The sequence below is a fragment of the Manacus candei genome, unplaced genomic scaffold, assembly GCF_025592945.1.
Source record: "Manacus candei isolate 608988 ecotype Guabito, Panama unplaced genomic scaffold, ASM2559294v1 h1tg000044l, whole genome shotgun sequence".
Lineage (NCBI taxonomy): Eukaryota > Metazoa > Chordata > Aves > Passeriformes > Pipridae > Manacus > Manacus candei.
The window spans coordinates 1,872,879-1,898,975 of record NW_026138092.1 but is presented as its reverse complement, the minus strand read 5'-3'; the positions used below and the strand labels follow the sequence as shown (position 1 = coordinate 1,898,975).

Sequence of the window (26,097 nt, the reverse complement as noted above, 5' to 3'; positions counted from 1 at the left end):
CTATTTTCCATGGTATCCTAAAATCTTTCCTTCCATTGCAAATGTAGAATATTTTCCATCTCAAAGGTATTAATACATATCTGTAATAATTAATGTGATTTTAACCACTGAGCTTGAAAGAAAAGTAAATTATTTCTAGATTGATGGTATATATTTATTTTTTTTTTGGAGCTTATTAGAGTAGGAATTTAAACCTGTTGTCCCTTCTCTGTCTTAGTGTTCCCTCCTTCTCTGATGGACTTCTCATCCTCCTGCTGGTTAAGTTTCTTTCTGAGTGGATGAAAACAAATAGTCCCTCTAAAGCTATAAACAGTAAATGCAATTACATGATGCATAAGCACTAAAATAATTTTTGGCACATATGCCCCCCTGATTTTCAATAAGATAATAAAAAAACATACACCGTGCTTTGCAAAAGCCTCAGTCTGACCCTTCTCCTTAAGAGCTTTTTTTTTCCCTCATGATTGATGGAATTGTGAAAGAAAACAACAGATTATGGAAAAAATACGATGAATATGTGTTATCATTTTATCAACTATAATTCAAAAGTTTTCAATAGCTTCTTATCTTAAAACACAACAAAACAAAGGAAAAAAAAAAAAAGAAAAAGAAGGGGGGAAAAAAAGCATACTTGATGAGGTAACAATAAGCTATTCTTGACCTGGGTGGAGCCAAAGAAATGTTGGGCAAAAGACAAAATTTTAAATCAGGGAAATAATAATTGAATGACCTCTGCGTGAAAAACTGTGCCATAAATTATCTTTACACTCTGTGGAAACATTCTCCTTTGCCTTTAGAGTAAATCAGACAATTTTCAGGCCAAACCAATTTTCTAAATCATAATTAGACAAGAGGCTAAAATAGGCCTTTGTAATGGAAGTGGGTTATAAATTTAACATGATATCCATAATTCATCCCTGAAGAAAGGTCCTTTACATTCTGTAAGCTTGGATAATATAACTTAAAGAGCTGGCCTGCTAAATGGTGTAACAGTCTATCTTGCTTAGTTTACTTTAGAACTTTGATTCATACTGTGCTCAGTTCTTTTCCCAGTGGGAAAGCTGAATTCTTAAACCTCTTTCTCACACTTATTAAAATAATTCCCTCCTCACCAGGACATCAGCCTTGGGCATGCCCAGTTCCTTTGCTAATAATTTTGTCTTTTTCAGTCCTTAGATGAGTTCTGAATTATAATTGACTAGTAAAAAGCTTAATTTTTGTATATACACACACAAATGCTTAAAACACTGTGCTAACAGAGGAAGAGAACATCCACTGGCATTCAGCAGCACATTAGGCATTTCCACACAAAAGAGTGGAAAAAAGATGTTTGAGTGACTATGATAAATGTGTCAGTAGGCAAGTATATGCTTGCAAAAAGCTTTACCTGTTAAAAATGTGAGTTGCAAAAATACATGTGTTTTACACAGCAAAATTAGAAAATCTTGTTATTTCACTGAGCAGTCAACTGAATTTTCAGGTTTCTTTCAACATCATGTCAACCTCCTGACAATTAGCACAGGAACTAATTCATTTAAAGCATTTTTTTTTTCATTGAAGTTTCATTAGTTTCTCAAGTAAAGCAGAGAAAAAAAGGAATGTTCTCCGCAGAAAGTTACTGGGAACATTTTCCAAGAATTTTTGGAAAGAATATTGACCTTAATTGAGCTACAGTTTCTATCACAGCGCAGAAAAATCTACAATATTTTTATTTTCACGGCACTGCTCCCACTGTTTCAGGTGCTGCTCAGAAGTTTCTACAGTGCAGGTCATAGATAGGTATCATGAAATAAATCTGACAATATCAGCACCAATGTAAGAAAGCCAAGGTCTCTTTTACAGTAGATTCTAAATCTGTTGCCCAAAGACACAATGTCCTCGAGAGAGAAAATCATTCCTTGCTCTACCCCCCCTGTACCAGCCAGTAATCAGCTTATGGGATCCTCGAGGATCCCATTGAAACATTTGGCCAAAACCAACAGCTTTGCCGAGTCCATTCCCTTTTTGACCTTATTTTCAGGAACTGTGTTTCATCGTTCTGGTCTGATTCTGGGCCACAGGCAAGAGTGGCCCCACGCCAGCATTGTTTGTCTCACTCAGGGCTGGGTTGGGAATGTTGAATCAACATCTAATTGAGCAGACAAGCTGTCTCTGTTGGCCCCTACGTGTCCATTTGTGGTTTCTCATCCTCCCGCAGAAAGACTTTCTCATAATAAGCCTTTGATTAGATTGCAAGCTCTTAAAGTCAGGTATTGTCTTTCTACTGACTGTGTGTACAGATCAACTTCAATAATGCCTTGAAACTTGTTTGGCCTTTGGTCAGTTCTGAGATAGGAACAGATGATAAGTTTATCCCACTCCTGGCTTTCAATGCTCTGTTTTTGCTCTACAACACACTGAATGCTGCCACTGCTGCAGCATTTCTTTCTTTCTGCTGTAATTGTCTTCCCTTGCTTATAACCTAGTGAATAATATATGCTCACATTAGAGTGTTTGGCCCTGTGGGAGGACGTTCCAGTCACCTCAGTGTTTTTTCAAACACGCTACTGTATGTGACACTATGAGATAAAGCAAGTAAACAACCAGATTGCAGTTTGAGTGGGTGCCACAGCTCAGATCTGCAAATGCCCAAATAGAATAAAGAACCTGTCTGGTCAGCACTGTATATTTGATAATTGGAGAAGTATCTTGCACTTTAAGTCTTTTGATTTAAGTGTTTTGCAGAACAGTAAAATGAGGATTATTAATGCTCTCCGAGCATTTTACACATGAAAAAAGTGAGGTCCTCTGAGGTAAAATGACTCATACAAGGTCACACAAGAAAACAGTAGTAAAAGAAACACAACTTGGCTCGTATTGCTATCTAGAATTAACCTCATACATAATAGATGAAATTCCACAGAAGTCAACAATACCGAGATTTTCCTTGTCGTGGTTGCAGGGCAGGAGGGCAAAGCAACAAAACGTTTGCAATCTCCTCAAGGTGTAAAGCCTGTTACAAAAATCAGGTAATGCGGTTGCACGACATCTACAAAGGCAAAAAGTGTGCTCAAACCTAAAAATATGGAGGCTGGTGGCTGCAAATATCAGAGCACCACACAGGGAACGTGACCCTTGGGCGAGGAACCTTCCCTTCGGATCACGCGCCGGATTTGCCCCGCGACTGGAGGCGGGAAACTCAAGGACAAAGGGAGCAAGGAGGAAAACATTCGGCAATCTTATCATGTAGCTCCTGCAGAATATTCCCCGCGGTGCAGAATTGTTCGAAGTTGCACATGCTGTGTGTGGCTGAGTGAGAAAACTGGCTGGGGTAGATTGAGAAGAGAAAGGAGCTCAGTGACCTGTCAATGGGCGTGCTGTGTGTGGGCTCTCCTGCCTCCAATTCCCTGGATCAGGGATCAGCTGTATCCTTTTCAAACTAGATGCTGCCTAAATTTTACTGATTGTTGCAACGGGTTTTAGTCTGGCAGAGGAGCAGTTTTTAAATGTTTTTCCATAGCAAGTGGCTCCTACACGTGTCGACAGGAACAACTTTCTTCCTGCTCTGTTACCTCTTTTCATCCTTCACACTGAATGTAGATTGACTTAATTAAATCAAATACAGCACTCCAACAAAAATCCAGTACTATGAATAATAAAACTAAAACACATATAATAATACTTAAGACTATTTTTAAATGTTGCTCACTAATGTCTCTCAGCTATGCAATACTTCTGTATTGCATACAGGTACTTCTCTACCTCTTTAGAAGCCTCGATTTTTGAAAATGTTGAGAAAATATAATTTCCACTTAGAGGAGGTTGGACACAACAGGACTATATTTTCTTAACATATCCAAAAACTAGGAAATCATGAACCTCTGAATAAAAAAAGAAAAAGTGGGGCCTAGTGCTTTACTTGGGCACACACCCTGAGATCATCCAAGAGGATTTCAAAGGATGACAAGAAATATCCACCTGTAGATCTGTTATTGGGACCTCAACTTTCTAGTGGCTGGTTTTCTTACCAGTCTGAAAGGTTACCAAAGAGTACAATGCTGTGTGGAAAGTGCTCTTAGCTTCACTACAGGAATATCTGCTGAGTAATAGCTAAATATCGACACAAGGAGATTTTTTTCTTTCAGTTTGGATGGTGCTATAGATGGGAAAAAACCCCTAACAATTTAAAAATAATAATATCGTAAAAATAACTGCATAACTGGAATATTGTGGGCTGAAAAAGAATTTTTAAAAACAGGTTTCATGTTGCTGCATTTTTAAACCTTCAAAAGTATGGTCTAGTGAACACAAAGAAAACAATTAGTTAAAGGATAGGACACATTTAAAACATAAGGATACATCACTGCGTAATCTTTGTATACAAATAAGTCATACAGAATAAATGGCAATATGTCATGGAGGTAGCAGCTACAATTGTTGTGAAAAAAGGATTAAAAACCCCATAAATGAACAGGATAGGCAGCCTGTTGCTGCATGATATCAGTGCAAAACCCTTTTTACAGCTATCTGTCTACCTATATGTCTTTCCTCACCAAATTACAAGGATTTCATACTTTAAATAATCCTAATTTTTTTTTTTTACATGAAGGAAGAAATCCCAGTTGCCTGGGGAAGATAGCACAGCACAGAGTGAAAAATAACATCTCATGACATGCTAATGGAGAGTAAATTTAGCATTAATACCTTTTTTTAATGAACCATAGTTGTTGTTTTGCTCATTTCAATGTTGCATCATAGCATGTTTTATGAGTGTTTTTCATAAAATAATGTGGGGCATTTTTAATATTTTTAATAATAGTGTGCTGAATTTGGATAGTTTCATTTGCAATTTAAGTAATGCTTTGTTCTGATGAGATCTCTGGAGGTGGTTTTGACATTTAAAAGTGATGTGAAGAGATTCAAAGTGATTAAAGCTGTCAAATGTTACCCTAATTGTGTGACTGCAATCTTTTCAGCCTCTTTCAATGAGTGTATACATTATACACGCTGCACAGCACTTCTGTTTAGATTGAGGTTTTTTATTAATGCCATCCTGATTGACAGAAATTATTGCAAGATCACAAGTGGAACTAAATTAGTTTTCTGCTGCATTCAAGCCACATGCATAGCCATGAACTTTTAAGATGCAGTTATCTACTTAACATAGTCCTTCCTCCTTCCCCCCAAAAAAACCCCTAAATATTATTATAGTGACAGATGATATCTTTCACATTTATACTGCCATACTAGTTCACAGGAATAAAAAAGTTTTGCCCATATTAGAATTATTTTAACCTTCAGTTTGTATTCAAAATGCTACTTGACAGGTCATTTATTTTAAATATGGTTCCTAGCTAAGAAGAGTATCAGATGTACTCTAATTAATTATGAACAAGTCAGATTTTCATGACTGATATTTTATTAATATCTTGCTATGTATTCATGGAAGCTGTAATACTTATTGATACCTTCTTGTCTATTAAAAATAAGAAAGCTTCAAAACCACTTTGATATTTTTAGATCTCCATGCCTTAGCTACCTGGAGTAGTACTATTCCAATTATTTGAGAATATTTGGATATGTAGTGGGGTTTTTTTAAGGTAATTAAGTCCAAATACTGCCTTCGTGGATTTGTCTTGCTACACTAGCAGGAATAAAAGTTAAAAATATCCCCTTAAATGGAATGTTTCATGAGGTTTTCTTAATCTTGCAGAATACTTAGTGATGTTGCTGGTGTGGTTTGAAAAGCTGTGTGTCACAACTCTTCAAACAACCAGAGTCAAATGTACATTTATCCCAAAATGGCTGGTAACGTGCAGCAAAGCTTGGATGGCTGTAACCAGAACCAGGAGTTCATTGTCATATTAAATGCAGTGACAATTATGATGACATGAGTGACCCTGAATGAAGTGTCTACTGGTCTCAACATTGCAGGTGACCACACAAATACCAGAAATCTTGAAGCTCCTGTCTCACACACCCTGATCAGTCATGCTGGCTGGAAGACCTGAGCAAACATGTAGACTCGAAAAGAAATCAAAATGAACCTTAATATTGATGATGACAGCAGCAATTACTATGACAAGATTATCACAACTGAAAGTGGAGTAGGGAGGATGTCATGCTGTAGAGAAAAGTTTTTAATGGGTCCAAAGTCTAGATCAAGCAACCTAACAGGAAGGAAATGGCAGTATTTGTTAATAGGACAATAAAGAAGAAAGGAAGAGAGGAAGAAAGAAAGAGAGACAGAAAGAAAGAAAGAAAGAAAAAGAAGGAAAGAAAGAAAGAAGGAAAGAAAGAATGAAAGAAACAGAAGGAAAGAAAGAAAGAAGGAAAGAAAGAAGGAAAGAAAGAAAGAAAGAAAGAAAGAAAGAAAAAGAAAGAAAGAAAGAAAAAGAAAGAAAGAAAGAAAGAAAGAGAAAAAGAAAGAAAGAAGGGAAGAGAAAGAAAGAAAGAAGGAAGTAAAAAAAGAAAGAAGGAAAGCAGGATACAAAGAAAAAGGAGAGAAAGAAAGAAAGAAAAAGAAAGGAAGAAAGGAAGAAAGAAAGGAAGAAGGAAGGAAGGAAGAAAGAAAGAGAAAGCAAAGTAAAATTTGAGTATAACTACTGCAGGAATATGTGGCAAAGACAGAGGGCATACAGGCATTCAGTTTTCCTTATGAAGAGGGTGGAATGCCTTTCAAATGAACATTTCATTCATGTCTTTCTCATAGGTAGGGTGAACACAGTGAACAGCTGTAGGGGCTATCACCTTTCATTTTCTGCATTATTCTTATTTTTATTTAAAAAAACCCAGAGAAATATTTATGTAACTTGATTCTCAGTAGCACTAAACTATGAGGCAAACAATGCTTTAAAAGCTGCCCACCAACTGCTACAAAGAGATAGGAGGTAATTCTCCAAGAGAACTTTCTTTTTTCCCTTGTGTTGCCCAGTTAGATTTGTTTGCAGCTTTCTCCAGCTCGGTGACTCATTGTTATGTGGCTGCAGAGAATAGGAGAATTAACATTTGAAATGTTAATTGTTTTAGCAGCAAATTATTATATTGCTTACTCATTGGTGGTGATTTATTCTCGGCCTATTTTAATGCCATGTTTTGCATTGAGGGAATTATTCGTGTCATTGATACCTTTGGAATGTTGCACACTTTTCAGTCATGTTGCAGTCTCTTGACAACATTGTTGAGAATTAATTATAATTCATAATTATAATGGTTAACAATAAAGCTCAAGTTTCGATGGCTTTAGTGCCTGATGAGGGTAAGTAATAGAGTTGGGTGAATAATTCATGGTGAATAATTTATTCAGTGAATTTGCCAAATAATGTCTGCAAATAATTCTTTAGCTTGTTTGCAAGCAGTTCATTGTCAGTATTCCCACATTTGAAATCTGAGCTCATTAGAATGGACACATGGTCTTTATGGTGTTTTCCTGCTCTCTGTTGGTAATTCTAGAACAGAGTATTTTAATTTACAGAACTGATCCTTTGCTTTTTGCAAAAAGTTTCCCAGGATGTTCTTTAAAGCAATTGTCTAAAGATTAAATTAGAGGTATTCAGATAACTATTTTCTAAATCAGTTTTTAATTTTTGTTTAATTATTAAAGAACTATTGTGTTATTTTTAAAGCTCAGCTAACTCTTTCTCACAGTCAGTGTTACTTTAAAGTAGAAGCTGCACATAGTATTGGCTGCCTGTAACTATGGAGTGGGGAGGTGTCTGAAAATGTTCAAAATTCAGCCTTCTGCTGTTAGATTGTAAGGCAGAAGACATGTGGGATCAGTAAGATGATGTAGCTAAGCTTAACTAAACTAGGTTGTTGATGCAGGTTTTAATAAGCAGTTATGGTGACCACTCTTGGTGATCTTAGGACAATGAGATCCTTGGTGATCTGAAGGCCCACACTAAGACCTTAAACCATCTTGTCCAGGAGCTGCTTTATGCTGATGACAACGCCCTTGTTGCTCACACAGAAGCAGCTCTGCAGCGTTTAACATCCTGCTGTGCTGAGGCTGTCAAGCTCTTTGGGCTGGAAGTCAGCTTAGAGAAGACAGAAGTTCTCTATCAACCTGCACCTCAGGAAGTCTTCCATCATCCCCACATCACCATTGGCAATCAGAGCTCAAATCAGTCCAGCAGTTTAATTACCCAGGCAGCCTCATCTCCTCGGATGGTGAGATTGATGGGGAGACAGACAACAGGTTAGCAAAGGCATAGAGAGCTTTTGGAAAGCTTCATAAAAGAGTTTGGTGAAATAAACACCTGAAGAAAAGAACCAAGATCAGTGTTTACAGAGCCATAGTGCTGTCTACTCTCTCATATGGATCTGAATCATGGGTCATCTACAGCCACCACCTGCGACTCCTGGAACGCTCCATCAACGCTGCCTCTGAACAATCCTAAACATCCACTGGTCAGATGATGTGACCAATCCATCTGTTCTAGAACAAGCAGCACTCACAAGTATTGAGGCCATGTTGCTGAGAACACAGCTGTGCTGGGCAGGGCACGTCTCCAGGATGAAGGACCAACCACCCCCTCCCTAAGATCCTGCTCTATGGTGAACTTGCCACCGGCTGCCGCAAGAGAGGAGCCCCAAAGAGGAGATACAAGGACTGCCTGAAACAACATCTCAGCCTTGGCCATATTGATCACCATAACTGGTCTACTCTGGCCTCCAATCGGGACATCTGGACACACACCATCTATAACGCTGCTGATGCCTTTGAGAACGCAGCAGGATCACCCTTGAGGAGAAAAGACAATGCAGAAAGAATTGTGTCTTGCAGAATTTCCCACCTAAGGAGTCTTTCTGCTGTGCCTTTTGCAACCAGATGTGTCTGTCTCGTATTGGCCTTTTTAGCCACCAGCATGTTGGTAACAAACGTGGGTAGAGCCCTTCCCAAATCTTCATTCCCTAAGCCCAGCCATGATATGGTGACCACACTTGCACATTATTCCACATTAATGGGTAGATACCTGGTGTGGCCACTGCTCATGTTAATTTATCTCTGTCACCTGGGGCTGCAGCCCTGCCACCACTTCCCTGGCTCAGAGCTGACTTCTGGAAGCAGGAATCCTGCAGGTGCTGGATGCTGTGCTGCAGTGAGGCTGCACACAACTCTGCTGAGAGAGAAGCTGCCTGGCTGTGTCATAGCAGGAGCTTCTGTTCCGAACAGACAGCGAGCGAGAGGGAAAAAGCTTTTTCCTCAATTTCCCCCCCCTCCCCCAGTTCTCTTTTAAATGAACATAAATCCACAGAGGAGTTTTATGTAGCTCCACGGTGACAGACAGTGCTGTTATCAAGCACATAAAAACGTGGGAAGAACCACACTGTGTCAGAGCAAAGGTTCCACCTCACTGAATATTCTGTCCTAAGCAGCGACAAATAGCAGATGTTGAAGGAGGAATATAGAAAATTGATGAGTAGAGAAGGTTTAATCCCTTCTCTGTTAGTTCTCTCAGCTTTCCCAGCTTCCTGAGCTGGAAGTCCATTGAAAACTGCCACTGGTAATTTTCCTAAATTATTGCCCAGGCTGGTAACCAACAAATGTATGCAGCAAGAATTATTCAGTTCTCAATGAATTTGCACACCCTCAGCACTCTCAAAAGTTTGCAAATCTCTCGAAATTATGACATATATTTCTCAGGTATCTGAGTAATTTCTATGATACTCATTGAAACTGTCCATCCATTGGGCAGATGCACCATCAAACAGCTTGATTCTGCCTTACAGACACTGAAAAATGCTTTGTGATATAATAAAGACTTTTAATCTTAACTACCACTTCCTCCTCACCTGTATGCAGATTTTATCAAACAAAGAAAACTGCTTGTGCCATCTGAGGGAAACTCCCACCCAAGCTCTTTACATTCCAAGATTGATCTCATGTTAATGGCTATTCAGAGTTTGAATGGGGAAAAAATGAAAAGTAAAAAATCAAAAAACTTTCTTTGTGAATCATATTTGTTTACAGTGTAATGATAAACCAAAATTCTTCTCACAAGGATGTGAAATGACACTGCTTTCTTTTATATTGGATAATAACTAATCATAGAATCTTCTGACAAACTCTTTAATTTGCATCAAATTATAATACATGGGCAATAAATTTGTCTATTAGGAAATTCTTAATATACTCCTTTAGCTGGAGTAAAAGAATTAATACTTTATCCCAGTAATATCTACTAAGTTTTGGAAAAGGCAAGATAAGACTACAATGATGATTATGAGGTCCTGCCTCTGGCTGCATGTATTACATGGGAAAAAAAGTCCTAAGAGAAGAAATAAGTGTTCAACTGCTACTGATTAACTTTTCCTAGGCATGTGTGTGCTTCATGGCTGTTTCCTATACTCCTGTAAATATGTGTGGATATTTATTTGGATGTGAAGTCCCTGAACATGGAATAAATTCAGAAGGTTTGGTTAAAGTGGCATCAGTGTGCTCAGTTTTTAGACATGGTGTATTTGAAAGGGCACTACCTCAGCTCTTACCAGAGCTGTTCCCTCACTATTGAATGCCTCACCCACCAAAATTGCCATCCTGAGATAAAAGTCTGACAAAAAAGGTCATCTTTCAGTCAAGGGCTGAGAACTTTAAAAGTTCAACCCTTGTCAATCACTGAGAGGTTTTCAGATCCTGGCATTGTCCAGCACACAGGGTATAACAGCCCTGATATCCTGCTCTTCCCAAGGTATAGGAGATCCATCAAATAAAATGTGAGTGTGGGCTGAATTTGAAGACTTAAGGAAAAAAAGGAAAACAAAAGAAAAAGAAAAAAAAAGGAAAACAAAAAACCTCCACCAATCCTATATACTTTAGAATATAATGCCTTAGAGAAATGAGAAAAGAGAAATTGGATGATGACTGATGAAGTCCTTTTAATCTATCCCCAATTACATAGGAAATTTGATTTTTCTAATAGGGGACTAACATGGACCCTGTGTCACTCACAGCGCAGCTGGCTGGGAAAATGTGAAGTCTATTCATTTAAGGCAAAAACAAATCCTCATAACAATAATTCAGAAGATGGCAAAAGAAGCTACATTTGCTACATATTAAACTGCACTTTCCCAGAAATATTTTGTTTGGTTGTTGAAAATACCCAGTGAAGAATGTACATTGTAGATTAGCAGAATCTACTGTTTGGGATGTGTAATTTGAAAAGGAGGTGGGATGGGGGACCTTTAGAATTAAATAGTTGATCCATCTAATATTAGATAGAAAATACACTGATAGAAAAAAATCAACCTATTTTCCAACAGTTGACAATTTTTAAATTTTATCCTGTTTCAAAATAAAAATTAGACTGTCTGAAAGGATTGCATTTTGGGGGTGCTTTTAGAGGCCTCCTCATTTCACTTCTCTGACTGCAATGAACCAACTCTTTGCAAAACCTTCGGGGAGAAAACATTTTGTACTTTTAATTGAAGCTGACATTTGGGAGAAATGAATCTCCCAAATTTACTTGGATATTTATGATATATTTTTAACACCAGACAGCCCCTGTAACTCAGAACTATCAGCATGCATGATTTATATCAGTGCTGTTTTACCTGGACTCACCCTGACCCTGGAATTTGCGGGCTGGAGGCTGCAGGAGACCTGAGCCCTTCTTGCTGCCTCTCTGCAAAGTGCCCTTGGTCACCTGTGCCTTGTTTCAGCTCTGCCCTGCCTGGTGCTCTCCCCTGCTGTGGCTCACACTCCCCCCAGCACTCAGCAGAATTGTCCTGGGATAATATCTGGGAAGTGGCTGAGGATGCTGCTCTCAGTTCTTTTCAGCTTCCACTCACAGAAGGACCTGAACGGGAAAATGGGGTTGATAGGTTGGAGTAGGAAGACACTGAGTGTCCCAGAATCTCTTTTAAAATAGGGATTTCAAGCTCCTCCTGCTATCAGAGAAATAGGCTTCTACTTAGAGATTTTTCTCTTTTCAAGGGAAGGGGTTGTCCACTCTCCTCGTCATGAAAAGGGGTGTGAATGGCCTATAAAAGCAAAGATTTCCTGTGTGTGCCCGAGGGCACCAGGAAGCCTTGGGAAGGTTCCAGATCGAATGTAGTTTTTTTATCTTGCTTATTCAGTAGCAGAAAAGCAGTCCATCATCACGGGGTGCATGTAGGTACAAAGCACTTAGGTACTCCTGGGTCAATACTTCAGTATAAAGTAGGTTAGCTGCTGTCTCAGATATTTAGAGTAATTTTAGGCTAGTGGGAAAGAAAACTTGGTGAGGGAATAGCTTATTCAGGGTTCTCTACAACAAATGACTGCGAAAAGTTTTTCAGACACATTTTACAGAACAGACCTTGCCTCCTGAAAGCAAGGCCACTCTGCAGCCTGGAACCCTGGGGTGCTGGTTAGGTGTGCTGCAAACACACCAAAGTAGGTAGTAATCTACAGGAGAAGGGAGGAAGAGTAGCTGAAGGGCTGGAGGGGGAGAATGAGTCTGGGAGAAGATAATATTTAACACTCGTGTGTAGCATTTCGTTTTCCTTGTACTTCACAAACATTGACTGATTAATAATCCCACAGCGATACACTGAGTCAGGTAGCACATTTCCTTCCTATTATTAGCTCCAGTTGGGGGTGGTGGGGAATGTATAGAACTAGCTGGGGATGGAGGGGACACATCAAGAGCTGTCTGAATTCTCAGTAGTATCCCAGAGAATTCTTCCTTATTATTTTGATTTAAGCAAATTTTAGCTTTTGAAATCAGAGCCTGTAGAGCGCCTCATTAACAACATTTTGCTGGCAGTGCTTCCATTTTTTTCATTTCCAATTATAAGGCAATAAGTGAGTTCTTTCTTTGTGTTACCACAGCAATGCCAGTCATTGGGGTTTGCAATATATGTGTTTTTTCTGCTGGTGGAGGGAGAGGAAAGAGGCCCTGAGCCCAGGCAGTGAGTGCTGTGCTCTCAGCAGCTGTCACTGCTGTCAATTACTTGGTTTTCATTTATAAAAGGCAATATGGGATCTTTAGCTTTTATAGTACCCAAGAAAGGCTGGTTGGTGATTATTGATTTTATTTAGTCCAGGGGAGCTGCTCACACAGAGACTGCAGTGAGTTGTGTGCTTCCTGCTGCTAGCTCTCCTGCCACTTACTGTTTTCAATTATTTATAAAATCCAAGGCACATCACAGAGCAGTTCAGCACAGTCTCAGAGACAGGCTGCTATTACAGTGCTCCATCCCTGTGCCTCCCATTTTTGTAACAGGAACTGACACCAACAAATTGCCCTAATGAGTTCTGATGCATTATGAAGGCCTGGACAGTACAAAAAAAACCAACAAAAAACAACTATACAAAATCTGGGACAACCATAACAAACTGCAAAAATGCCATGGTCACCCCTTTCCAAAGTAACCACCACTGCCTATCAGCAATTTAATGTGCTCTTCTGCAAATGATTCCATCCATTTTGTGTTTGTCTTTGCTTCTCTAAGTGCCTCGTGTGGAAAACGATACGAGGAGACCTGTTTTCTTCAGTCAGAGAGATTACCTGGAGGCTCTCTGCTAAAAATGGTTCAGAAAAGTAAAAAGGACTGTTTTTTCTCCACTCAAAAGATCCATGAAAAATTGTCAGTGAGGGCTTCAGAAGAAGTTTCAATTCAGGCAGACGCTGAGAGGAGAAAAAAAAAAATAAATGAAAAGAGCTTTAAGAGGAAGGAGAACCAAGAAGACATTCTTGGTCATATTTGTTTCCCATTTTTTCGTTGGAGCTGCAGGTTATGAAAGAATGAGGAACTGAATTCCCTACTGTTTCCCTCCTCACTTTTGGGAGCTAAGAAGGGACATTAAAGCTGTAGTCAAAGCAGGACAAAATATCAACAGATCTTAAAGAAGTGCCTGTGATCCCATAAAAGATGATTGAATAAAATTGAAATTTTTTTTGAATTTTTATTACTCTGGAAGGGCTTAAGATGTTCCAGTTATCTGCAAAGCTCTACTAGAACAGAAAAACAGGTAGTTGAGTTTGTTCAGTGAAGGGTAAGCAGAATATAAAAGAGCTGGTCAAAAACAAAAAATGAGGATTAGTTCAAAAACAATTTGTTGACTGGCAAAGAGAGAGAAATTTAAAGCATTTTATCAGGTGTTTGCAAGCAAATCACTGTTTCACTTATACTGTTATAGAGCATAACCAGGGATGTTTCTGAACATATTATAGGAACCCTATAATATTTGCTTTCAGATAAGGTCCTAAAATAATTCTGTCCCAAATAGAATACTCATCTTGCTAACAATCACAGAATAGAGGGTCTATGTAGAAGTGTCATATATTGGATTTTTTGCTTTCCCAGAATTGGGATCCTAACTCCATAGTGCTTGATTTGATCCCTGGAAAAAGGTCCAGTGAAACTTTATCCCTGATATATATTTTTGAAGTTTATGTTTCAACTAGTATAGATTTGCTCTTTAAATAGTGCTTTGCTTTCTTTTTGTCTTATTATGCCCCTAGCAGAAATAATGCAAATTTTAGTTACATTTCCCTGCAAATTGCTGGAAAAATACTTCTAAAATTTACTCTGAAAGTACATTTACAATTTTTGTGTCACTTTTTAAAAGAGTTCTCTAGTTTGTTAAACCTTACACTGAGGTTGGCATAGAAATTATAAATATTTATGGAACGAATATATATTTACAGAAAGCTTTCTGAAGTCTTCTGTCAGCTGCAGTCTCAAGCACTCAAGTGGTTTCTTCTTTTAAAGGGGACAAGTTTTTCAGCTGTATTTTTCTTTAAGGGTCAGCCATGGATGATGTAGTTCACACCATCTTCCCAGGATGTTGATGCTACAGGTAAGGAGTTAAATCCTCCTTTCTCTCCCCTAACATGGAATTAGGTGAGATAAGAAGCCCAAACATATGAAGGAATGTGTCACACACATTTAAATTCTATTTATGCTGTAAGAAAAGAAACTAAGATACCAGAAAATCATGTTGGAATGAACAGAAGTTTCACTGATCATGTCAGGGGAACTTATATTAAAACAAATACACAAGCAAAGAAAACACAACAACCTTCTGCTTGACTGTAATTTAATTCTTTGTCTTAATTGTCGTAGTCTGAATAAAATTTATGCAACCAGTTTCATGACAGTTTTAATGATGTTTTTTTTCCTAAATATTTGAAACAAGGAGGGAAACTGTAAATGTGTTAGAACTCTAAGAGAATAGTCATGTGAGAGTACTCATAATGGTAACATTATCCACTTCTAGATGTGATTTTTTTTTAAAGCATATTTTGGTTATTGTATTTAAGATAATAATCTTAGAGGACATAAGGAAGTGGTTTGATCCCTTTTGTAGCATTTGTTGCAAGTGAGTCAGTCAAAATATCAGATAAGAGAGATCTGGTTTGTGTTACAGTTTATAAATAGTTGCTGCTTTTAAAGCCAGATATGTGATTCATACACTAAATCTTTTCTTTCGCAAAATGGACTAGAAAAAGCTTAAAAAGCAGTAAAATAAAATGCTTGTTTCCTCCCAAAGGAAGGTATTTTTGAGCAGAGGCACATATTATACTGTGAACTTTTTGAAGCTGAAAAATATGGAATAAAGGCAATATAAAGACATTTCACGATAATTATTAAAAGCAGCTTCAGTCATCACTTGTGCACTACAACACATCACAGTCCCAGTAATTTTGCATTTTGGACTGCAAATTATATACATTCATTGGCACAAAATGAGCAACAGGTCTAAAGAATAAGGGAACCTGAAAACAGCCTTCTCTAACAGCAAAACCATTTTAAACTTATTGAATGTAGAATTAAAGAAAAATTATATTGCTGTGAGGATCACTGCAATCAATTGGTAGATTCTGCATTCTCAGTCTAGATTTTTAGAAATCTGTTTTTTCTGTTACTAAATAGCAATAGCAGTAGTAAAACTAACAGTGACAGTAATAGCAATAACAATAATATTAATCATGGAAAGATTTCTATAAATATGTAAAAACAAATCACAGAACAGAGTCTACATAGAAGTGTCATATATTGTATTTTTTGCTGAAGAAATGTGTCCCACATGTTTAAATTCTATTTATACTGTAAGAAAAGAAACTAAGATACCGGAAAACAATGTTGGAATGAACAGAAGTTTCACTGATCATGTCAGTGGAACTTACATTAAACCAAACACACAAGCAAAGAAAACACAACAACTTCTGCTTGAATGTAATTTAATTCTTTGTCATAATTGTCGTAGTCTGAATAAAATTTATGCAACCAGTTTCATGACAGTCTTAATGTTTTTTGTTTTATTTTCTTGACAGTCTCAATGTTTTTTTGTAAATTTGTAAAAACAAATTTATGGAAGTAGGAAATGTTCAGCAAAGTGAGTTGTGTGACTAAGGGTGTTCAGATTAGAGACATTCCTTTCACTAAAATGATTGTAAAATCCTTCCAGCAATTAGGAAAAAGAGTCATAGCATTTAACTTAAGCTGAAACAGATATCTTGAGACTTCACCTTTTTATTTCTCTTAAAAAAAAACCAAACCAAACCAAAAAAATCCCTGTTTTACCTTTGCTAGTTTCTGAAATACCAGTGAAGTCACTAAAAATCAGACAATAAAACTAAGGCATGTGGTGATGGAGTTGTTCTTGTGAACACTCTCAGGAAAACCAATCCTATTAACTCAGACCATCCACTAGTTTTTTTACAAAAAAACAATTTTCAGTCCAAAGTTCACCTGTACTTCTAGACATTAAAACCCCATTTTCCTCTCTGTTTAAACATGTTCTTTCACTCTCAAAACAGAAATGGGGGATGAAGTGGAATTTTCTCTCTGTCACACAGCAAAGATTGTGTAGAAGGCTCTCCTCATCTTGTAGACAAAGTGCACTTGGATGTCAGGCAAGTATTTTTAATAAAGTTGTAGAGGTAGTTTTAGAAATATCCAGCCAGACATCTCCCATATGTAGACATTGTAAGGTTGGTCACCCTTGAGGAGCAGAAAGGTTCTATTATCTGGTTTTAGAGGATGCTGAGTACATTAAAGATAAAAGTCTCCTCCTGTCAAATTCAAAGGGGAAATAGTGGGATCTGGCTCACATTAATATATTATATGAGAAATTCTTTTGGATGGGGTTTTCACTAAGGCAACAGGATGGACCATGCAGATGTTTTAGTCCCTTGGAAACTGTCCTATCTATATTACAGAGGTAAACATTTCATTTAAGAACTCCTGTTTTCTCCAGAATTCAATCATTCTATCATTTCCAAAGATTTTGAATTTGATTGCTATTTCACCATAGACTTGACCACACTTGCTTGCTCAGGTCCACAAAGTCATGACTGAACATTTTAAGATTCACTGAGATATAAACTGAGATTAAGACAGAAACACTCTTTGATGAACTATGATCTCTGATGCTAATGTGGAATAGATCACAGAAAAAAGAGTAAGAAGAATTAATACATGGGCGTGAGCTGATAAGCTGGATTTTTTTTTTTTCCTTTCTCCAACATTCTCACTTAAAGAGATTTTAAATAGGTTTCAGTCATTCTTTTTATTTCATGTTTACTAAACATATAAAAAATAGAATTAGGAGAAGTCTTTTAAAATTCAATTAATTTCTGTTGTGAAATCGTCTTTCAATAAAGAAAAGAAAATCCATTCCCAGAAATGAGACTGTGTTTTATCCCTCCTCAGATATCAGATATTACAGTCACAAATGTAAAGAACATTTCTGCAGGTCTCAATTTGAAAGCCTGTTAATAAATCTGAGGAAAAATATAGTTTTTCCTCCTGTAGAGTAGCTCATTAACTTGCACTATGAAATCTGAAATGTTATTTAAATAATAAATTGTGCAGCTCAGTATCTGCCTGAGATAAAAACCTAAAAGATATCAATTCTCTCTCTTTTTACTAGGATACAGCATGATAAACATCTCTGGCATGTACACACATATTCACTTCCTTTATTTAATTTCAAATCCCAAAACTGTTAGGGAAAATCAGAACATCAAAATAAGGGGTAATCCTGGGTTCAGAGTGATTGAAGAGTTGATATCTAAAACTTTTTGAGTCAATATTGGAAAACTGTTCAAATTCATCTTTTTTTTTTTTTTTTTACACGGACCATATCATATTTTTAATGTCCAAATTTGAAAATTGTAGTGATTTAACACTTATTTGGAAGTGAAAACAAATTCCTGGAGAAGGGAGAAATCCTATACTTGGTCAAGAATCAAATAAAGAAATCAAACTTATTGATTGGAAGAACAGACATAACATTAATTCTAAATTAAAGAAAATTTTTCAATGCACTTCACCTTGAACAGAATTCTTATTTGGATCGAATTATCAATGGGAAAAAGTAAATAGTTAGGACTTATAACTCATATGTCCTTTATATTATTATAGGGTTTAATAGTGTTTCTAAGACATTATGGTTCTTCAACCGAAGCAGGGATCATATTAACCTTGCTGTGTTAAAATAACTAAGGAAGCTTTCAAGTAGGCTTTGCTACATGGGTTTTTTTTTGAAAATCTGGCCTTTCATTGATCAATCTGCCACTTATCTGTTACCTTAATTAAGACAACAAAGCAGGGGTCATCTAAAAAAATAAAGAATATTTAAAGGACAGTTTTCTGAGACTATCAAGAGGTTGCAAGAAAACATTTGTTGTGATCTTTAATATTAGAGAGAATTATTATATTAAATAACACAGCATATACATTACTATTGTATTTGTTAATAATGTTTATTAACAATAAATTACTGCTAATAATTTGATCTATGAAAAAGAAAAAACTCATTGCTACAAAAACCACCTTGGTGCTTAAAATGAATTTTAAGACGAATCACGTTTAATATTTTTTTTGAAGCAAGTGAATAACCATTTCACCCTGAGTGAAACTATGCCAGGACACAAAATAAAAGTAAAAATACAAAAGTCTCGTGGTGCTGTATAGTCATCTTTGTCCCAGCATAGGGAAGGAAACACTTAGAGACAAATAACACCGTAATTTGAAATGAAATTGTGTAGGAATAACTCAACTGAAAATTTCCGTCGTTATAAAATATGGATATTCTTAAATTGCTTCTGGTTCTAATCTGTTTTAGCAATGTTTGTTTGTATTTTCTGAACAGATTCTCTGCTGCATCTCCCCCAAATGACTGTATTTCCCAGAGTATGTGCATGCTTGGATTAGTGTGCACAGGAGGGTCACTCACTGTCAAACATTTGCTGGTTCAGAACTGTCCAAATTCAAGTTTTGAATCGAATCTAACCCTCATTGGCACCTGGACAAGAACATTAAAGCACATGTTCTGTGTTAGCACCCAATTTGGCTTTAATTTTTGCATATATTTCCTTCTACCAATTTTCTCCTACGGATCAGCTTCCGTGAACACACAATAATACAATGATATTTCTCTCTTGCCAAAATACAACAATGTGCCTGTAGATTATTAAAACAAAATGCAGGAGAGATAATATGCTTAGCTTTAGATGCTAATGTACAATATATTTTCCCATCTCCTCCCATTTAGTGAAATTACTCCAGAAGAAAAATATCCCTTTTTATTGAAGTATACCGGATTAAAGTGAATTATTAAAATGCATAAAACAAGACAGTAATGTATAATGTGGTTTGTGACAAAATGTACTGTAACCTTAACTGTAATTATATCAAATATATTGATTTAAATTTCATAATCAAATTGTGCAGGTAACGATCCATATCTTTGGTAATTGAGTTGTGTGTGCAAATGTAATTATAGTAATGGTATAAAAATTTGATGATGCCATCTAGATTAGATTGAACTTTGGGTGTACTTTAAAGAATATTCAGGGATTCATAAAAAATCAGTTTATGTGGAACTATATCATAACACAGGACTGATGTTTTCCCGAGAATGGAGTTTAATCCCTGTTGGAAACGTGGCAGAAAAAGTTCCAGCCAGGAAAGCATCTTCAAGTGACATGTTCCTGTTAAAATGTAAGACACAGCTGATGAAAACCTTTGTAGAAGACAGAGACTTTATTTTGTCAAGGTTTTTCTTGAATGGGCTGTTTTGGCAAGCAGCATTTTCTACAGATTCTAAGAGCTTCAGTGCTCAAAAGTATTCCAAACTTTTAAAACAGTGAGCAGCAGAGATTACATTTTGCAGTGTAGCAGGGGGAGATATTTCATAGTTCTCCACAGTGCTGAAATTATTAAGAAAAAAACACACAAAAAAATAAACAACCCCCAAAAAGCTAAAACAAACAAAACAAACACCCCCTCCCCAAATAAAAACTAAGACCCATCAGTCTTTTATATAGTACCAAACAGTCATCTGGAATGAGACACAGACCCTGGCTTTGTTATCAAATGCTTTCTAGTAATTCTATAGCAGTGTCTATAGGTTTGCTATAATTACACATCTTTGTTTAAGAATTTACAACAGAATTCTAAACAGAACTTTATAGATCTGCAGTAAAAATTAGGAAAAAACCAAAAAGATAAACTAAACTATATCCCCATTTCTGGAGAAAATTCCTCCCTTTGAGGATGTTATTAATCTCGATGGTATCTATATATGTTTTTTAAATACCAGATTCAGGTTCAAAAATTCAATTAAATTTTTTATGAGAGGATGTGAGTTTTTATTTACTTAGTGGAAACTGGTTGGGGGTATAAAACAACAAATATTTTCTAGACTAATTTACCTCAGCCCAAATTCTGCCGTGATAGGATTGTTCTTACACAAATGTATGGGTCGAATTCATAAGTAAATTCAAAAACACATGTAAATGGTAATATGCAATACTTTTCTATTCTCATACCAACATTTGTTGCTGGTAGAATCATGTATCTAGCAGAATTTTAATGGCAATATTTCAAATACAAGTAAGACTAGATTGTCTCAGTACTTGAGGATTTAAAAAGAATATCAGCTATACAGAGTTTCAGATTAATCAAATGCATTTCTAGAAGATGTGAGATTCAAGAGATGTAGGCAAAATTTAAATATGTGTATGGATAACAGTATGTGGTTAGTAAATATTCAGCTAATTAGAGTTTTCTTGGATGGAGCACACGAAGAAACATTGGATGTTTCTGTCACATCTGATGATGGTTACCATCCAAACATCAAGAAGAACTGTTCTTTGGAATTAAGAAAAAAATTATGGAACTTATCTCTGCTTTTTAAGGCAAGGATGGCTACATGCTCTTGGTAAGATGGGAAAAATGTAGGATTATTTTCTTATTTGTTTGTTTTGTTTCTCTGTCTTTATTGAGAGAAGATATATTGTGTACAGGAGGGATAGGGCTATGAAAAATGGGGGTATTGTTTCTTTGTCTTCTCCAGATCATATCTGAAAAAAAAAAAAAGGATAAATTAAAAAACTCGGTAGAAAAGTCCTTGTTCTACAAGGACAAAATGTTGCTTGTGTGAACAAGTTTGAAAACGAAAAAAGCAACAAAACCCCTTTTCCAAACAGAGGTGAAGAAGAGAATGTGACAAGGAACCACACCTCACATTATTAGTTTACTCAAAACTGCCACCGGGCTTTATAGTGGCTTTTAAGTAATTTTTTAAGGTTCTATTCGTGTCACAGAACAAACCACTAATATTGATTTGTGCTAATACAACATAAATGCTTCCCATGCACATTGAAGTCAGTGCCATGTAGTCCAGCATGCAATGGCAGCTTATTTACTCAGTTACAAATATTCTTCTGGAAGGAGGGGGATATTCCAGCAGGGTGATGGCCAAATGAGCCAAAATTGTCCTTGAATTAGTCAGAGGGCACACAGAACATCCCTCACTCATATGTAATCACCATGTAATTACGACACAGTTAATATTCATGTTGTGGTTTTTAATTTAAAAAGAAAATTATTAGTCCAAAATATGGTAACACTTTTTACTTTAAACCATGCAGTGTTCCCACCTATATTTTGATGCAGAACATCTAAGTTCATGTGACATATTTTGGCTGAGAGGATATATCCAAATCAATAAAATTTGGGTTGCCTGAATCTTATCCCAGTTGTGATTGCCCTGAGCTCATCACCTACAGGGAGAAGAGACTGATTCACCTGCTGATTATGGACGTGTCAGAAACTTATTCCTGTCACAAATACCATAAAGCAGAATAAGTTTAATATGTACTTATTAAACACTTATAAAACTCAAGCACAGTTCTTAAATGTCTCATAAAGAAAAAAAGGAAAAAAAAGGAATGATTGCCAACTTCTCCATGTGCCCAGAAAGTCCAGAGAACAGACATATTTCTAAGGATTGGAGATAAAAAAAAAAATCAATAAACAGAAATAGTCTTAGATTTGAAGGGGAACAGGAAGAAGATTATTTTTTTTATAGTTAGGTCTCATAGCTCAGATTTAGCCACTGCTGTGTTTTTAGTGTGTTGAGAACTGGGACAGTGGAGCTGTACAGTGACATGGTGTTAAACAAGAGCAAACAATTAAGAATCATCTTATTTGTTTCATATGCTTTTGAACGAAATAAGTTTTCACCTTTGATATTTCTTAAATGCTATGCCTATCTGTATGCTAGTAAAACAGGTACCTTATGAAGCTGAGTACATCCCACTCTTTTTTAAATTTAATCCTCAGAATAAATAAAACTATCAAGATCATAGAAGCAGTATTAGAAATTAAATAGGAAAGATAACATTCAGATCATCTTATTCTGATTATCAAAATGACCTTGTTCCTAAATTGATTTTTCAGTAAAATGAGTGGATTTGACCAGATTTATTTTTAACTTAATACCAGTTCTTTTCATTTTTTCCACCTCCATAAGGCAGCAGTTGTCAGAAGCATAGTGTTTTTCTTATGACATAATGCATTTGAATTTATTAATTTCTCTTTACTGATCTACTTATGAGTCTTTTGAGTCTTAATAATGTAGAATTATCAGAGTTTCTTTGTGAAATAATAAGTGGAGTGCTTTTGTAGGAAAGCATCTATTTCGTCAGCCAGATGCAGAAACACTAAAATGTATCACTAATTGAGACTTAAAGGTATCAGAGAAAACAATTATGAAAGGAAGAAAGCTGGCTCTCAAGTGTTCAGAGGGAAAAAAGAGAATTTAAATGTGAAAATGTCTATGTAAAATATTGATCTCCTTCTTTATTAAATACATTTTGTGTGCAACACAATTGTGGGAGTCAAACTAAAGTTTTCTGTAGCTTATCCTAGAAAGAAAAGCTTTCTTTTAAGAATAAAATTACAGCCCTCAATTTCTTCATTCAAAAGCTTTCTGAATGAAGTTGAAGATTGGCTTTTTTTTTGCTGAAGCAGTTAAATGCTTTCGCTGTTCGTGGTGCAGTTGCCTCCTAATTATACTTCAGATAAAAGAATATTTTAGCTGTCTCGGATACAAGCAAGCAAATAAAAACAGACAAAATTACCTCCAAGTTCTTGCTGATCATTCGGTTTCCTGAGCTGTTCCCCAGCAAGCTAAAATAGAAGTTATGAATACTTTCATTTCTGAGAGGTGTTTAACTTCCATGGCATAAAGCTCTTGCTGCCCATTCAGGAGAAATAATATGCTGCTTTGCACACCTTATAGGCAGAAAGCTGTTGAAGAAGCTGTTCTTTAAAACACTATAATCAGCCACCAGACCTGATTTCTCAAATCCACAGGTGTCTGTCTCAGATGTGAGTCCTGCTTTTTGAAAGATTAATCTGAATTATTTCAGCAATCCTATAGATGGGTGCACTTACCCCTATTCAGCAGCACTCATTTATTCCTGACTTTGATCTCAGCAGTCCCAGTTCAATAAAATACATAATCACATAAGTGGTCATCAAGTTAGGGAACTAACAACAACAAAACAATAGAGCTGCTGCATGAGCACCTGAAGTGCATGGACATGAGAGCACTTAGATAATGGAAGACTCTCCTCACTTAAGCTTTTGGGGTCTGCATCGAGCATCTGCACGGTAAAAGAAAGATTCATTCACATTGGATGTTTTGTGTTTAGAGCTACCAGTGTAATGGCTCAACCCAAATGTGAAACATATTCTCTTGCTCTCTACACATTCATAAAAATTTTTACAGCTCACAGAGTGTGATTGCAAATGAAATATTAACACCCTGAAAGAGTCTGGAAAGAACTGAGGGTCATTACGGTTCTGGCAACAAAAATTATCGAGTGCACTTTCTAGAAACAGTTGGAGGAGGTAAAGCTGGAGTATGAATATCAAAGTGTGAGTTGTTCAGAGCCAGGCACAAGTTTACAGAGTCCTGGGAAAGCAAGGGAAGGGTAATAGAAGTTACAAACCCATTGCCTTAATAATACACATATATTCTCACATTCAAATATTATATTTCAGGAAGTTGACAGCAACATGCACAGGGATTTAAGATTGCTGTTTATAAGAATTTTGGGTGTTGTTCTCCTTTGACTTTCATCTAAAAAAACCAGTCTAGTTTGTAGTACTTTTAGTTGAGTTGCTAATTGGGTTTGAGCTGCTGCCCCTGGAGTCACTCTGATATCCAAGTGCAGGACTAGTGGGAGTTCCCTGATAATTAGAGGTGATAGTTACCATAAAAGTGTCGAAATTACAAGAATAGAAATGGAAGCTTGGGTTTTAAAATACTGTTCTCAAAAGGATACGTTACAAAAATTTTTAAATTCAGGAAATTCTTTATTGTACTTTATTGTACTAACTCGAATCCTCATATGCTCAGCCCAATTCCTGAGTGATGTTGCATGTTCACAATTCATCCTGATGACTGAGTAAATTCACAGGACAGAAAGACATCCAATTGCCATCCTTCTGAAGCTTAAAAGACTAAGAGTTTTAAGTCTAATTTGGTATTTTTCTGAGAAAATGCTTTGAGATTGCAACACACAGATAAAGATAAATCAAGCAGTTGTGAGATAATATCTCATTTTGCTGTATATCTAATTAATATTACCAGGGTACAAATAGAAGCATCTATTATGATAAGGAAGATATATTATAAGGTCTAGACAGGTGATCAAATAATCAAATGAAATTATCAAGTTCACCTATTAAAAAATTGGCCCAAAATAATAAATAACAACAATGTTCATGAAGGTAGCTTTTATTTCCTGCACCCTAAAAGAGACAGCCTGTCCAGACTGGTATTGAATTCTTGCACCAAGCCAAGTTTAGTACCTTTTTACTTCCCAAGACACAACTGAGATTCTTGTCCTGCAGAGATTCCATACAAATCCACCAGCCAGTGACAAGATACCAATAAAAATGGCAAACAGAAGATTCCCATCGCACTTTTGCAGTAGTCAACTCCTCCACCTCTTCCTAGAGGTTTATGAAGGAAATCCATGGACACAAAGTTCAGATTTCAAGTAACTTTAGCAGTCCATTATTGTTTGAGTTTATGGTTCTGATTAGATAATTTTTTTTAAAAAAAATTACCTGAAAGATGCAGCTGAGAATTTAGGTGGTGGAATCCTCCCATATAGAGGATTATATTTAAAAATTAATTCCCAGAAAAGGAATTCAGAGAGGAGCAATTGCTTTGCTTCTGCTTCCGCAATGGTTTCCCTAGATGGAAGGTATAAATACTATATTTACTTATTGATGCAATTATTCTCGTTAGGATGTTCTGTGAATAAGAGCTGTACAACATGAGCAGCTGAGAAACTGGCTTTTCTACTGAGAAGCATGTTAAATGAAAGCAAAAATTTGAACTTCCCCTGACACTCTTGGTTTGTTTATTTGTTTGTTTGGGTTTTTCTTTTGTTTGGGTTTTTAATTGTAAGGCTCTCCACCTTCAAAAGGATAGAATTTTTACCTTGTGCTAAGGGCCGAAGTAAGGAAAAAAATAAACCCCAAACAGGATTACAGTTTCAATCTGAATAAATGGAAAATTATTATTTTTCGGTTTGGTATTGCTGATAAATAAAAATTACATATTTTAACATTGTAATTGTCTTTTAAAATACGCCAGGTTTTAAAAAATAGAAGGCCTTAGAGATGAAAATGTGAATTGACAAAATGAATCTCCTCCAATACCGTTTTTGAAATAGCTGGATAAGTAGAACACAATTTTGCTATGGAAATGGGAATTACTGCTGTAGCCACTCTATCGTTTCAGCAAAATCCTACCAATAAGTTCCCATAGAGTTTGATTCACTGCTAAGTATTTTGAAGCTTTTCTAG

General features: G+C 36.3%; 1 long non-coding RNA gene across 1 annotated transcript in view; it reads left to right on the top strand.

The window, feature by feature from the left end:
- Positions 1-26,097, top strand: part of LOC127474798 (uncharacterized) — a 652,309-nt gene that overhangs the window by 434,328 nt on the left and 191,884 nt on the right. The gene's annotated exons all lie outside the window — the stretch shown is intronic.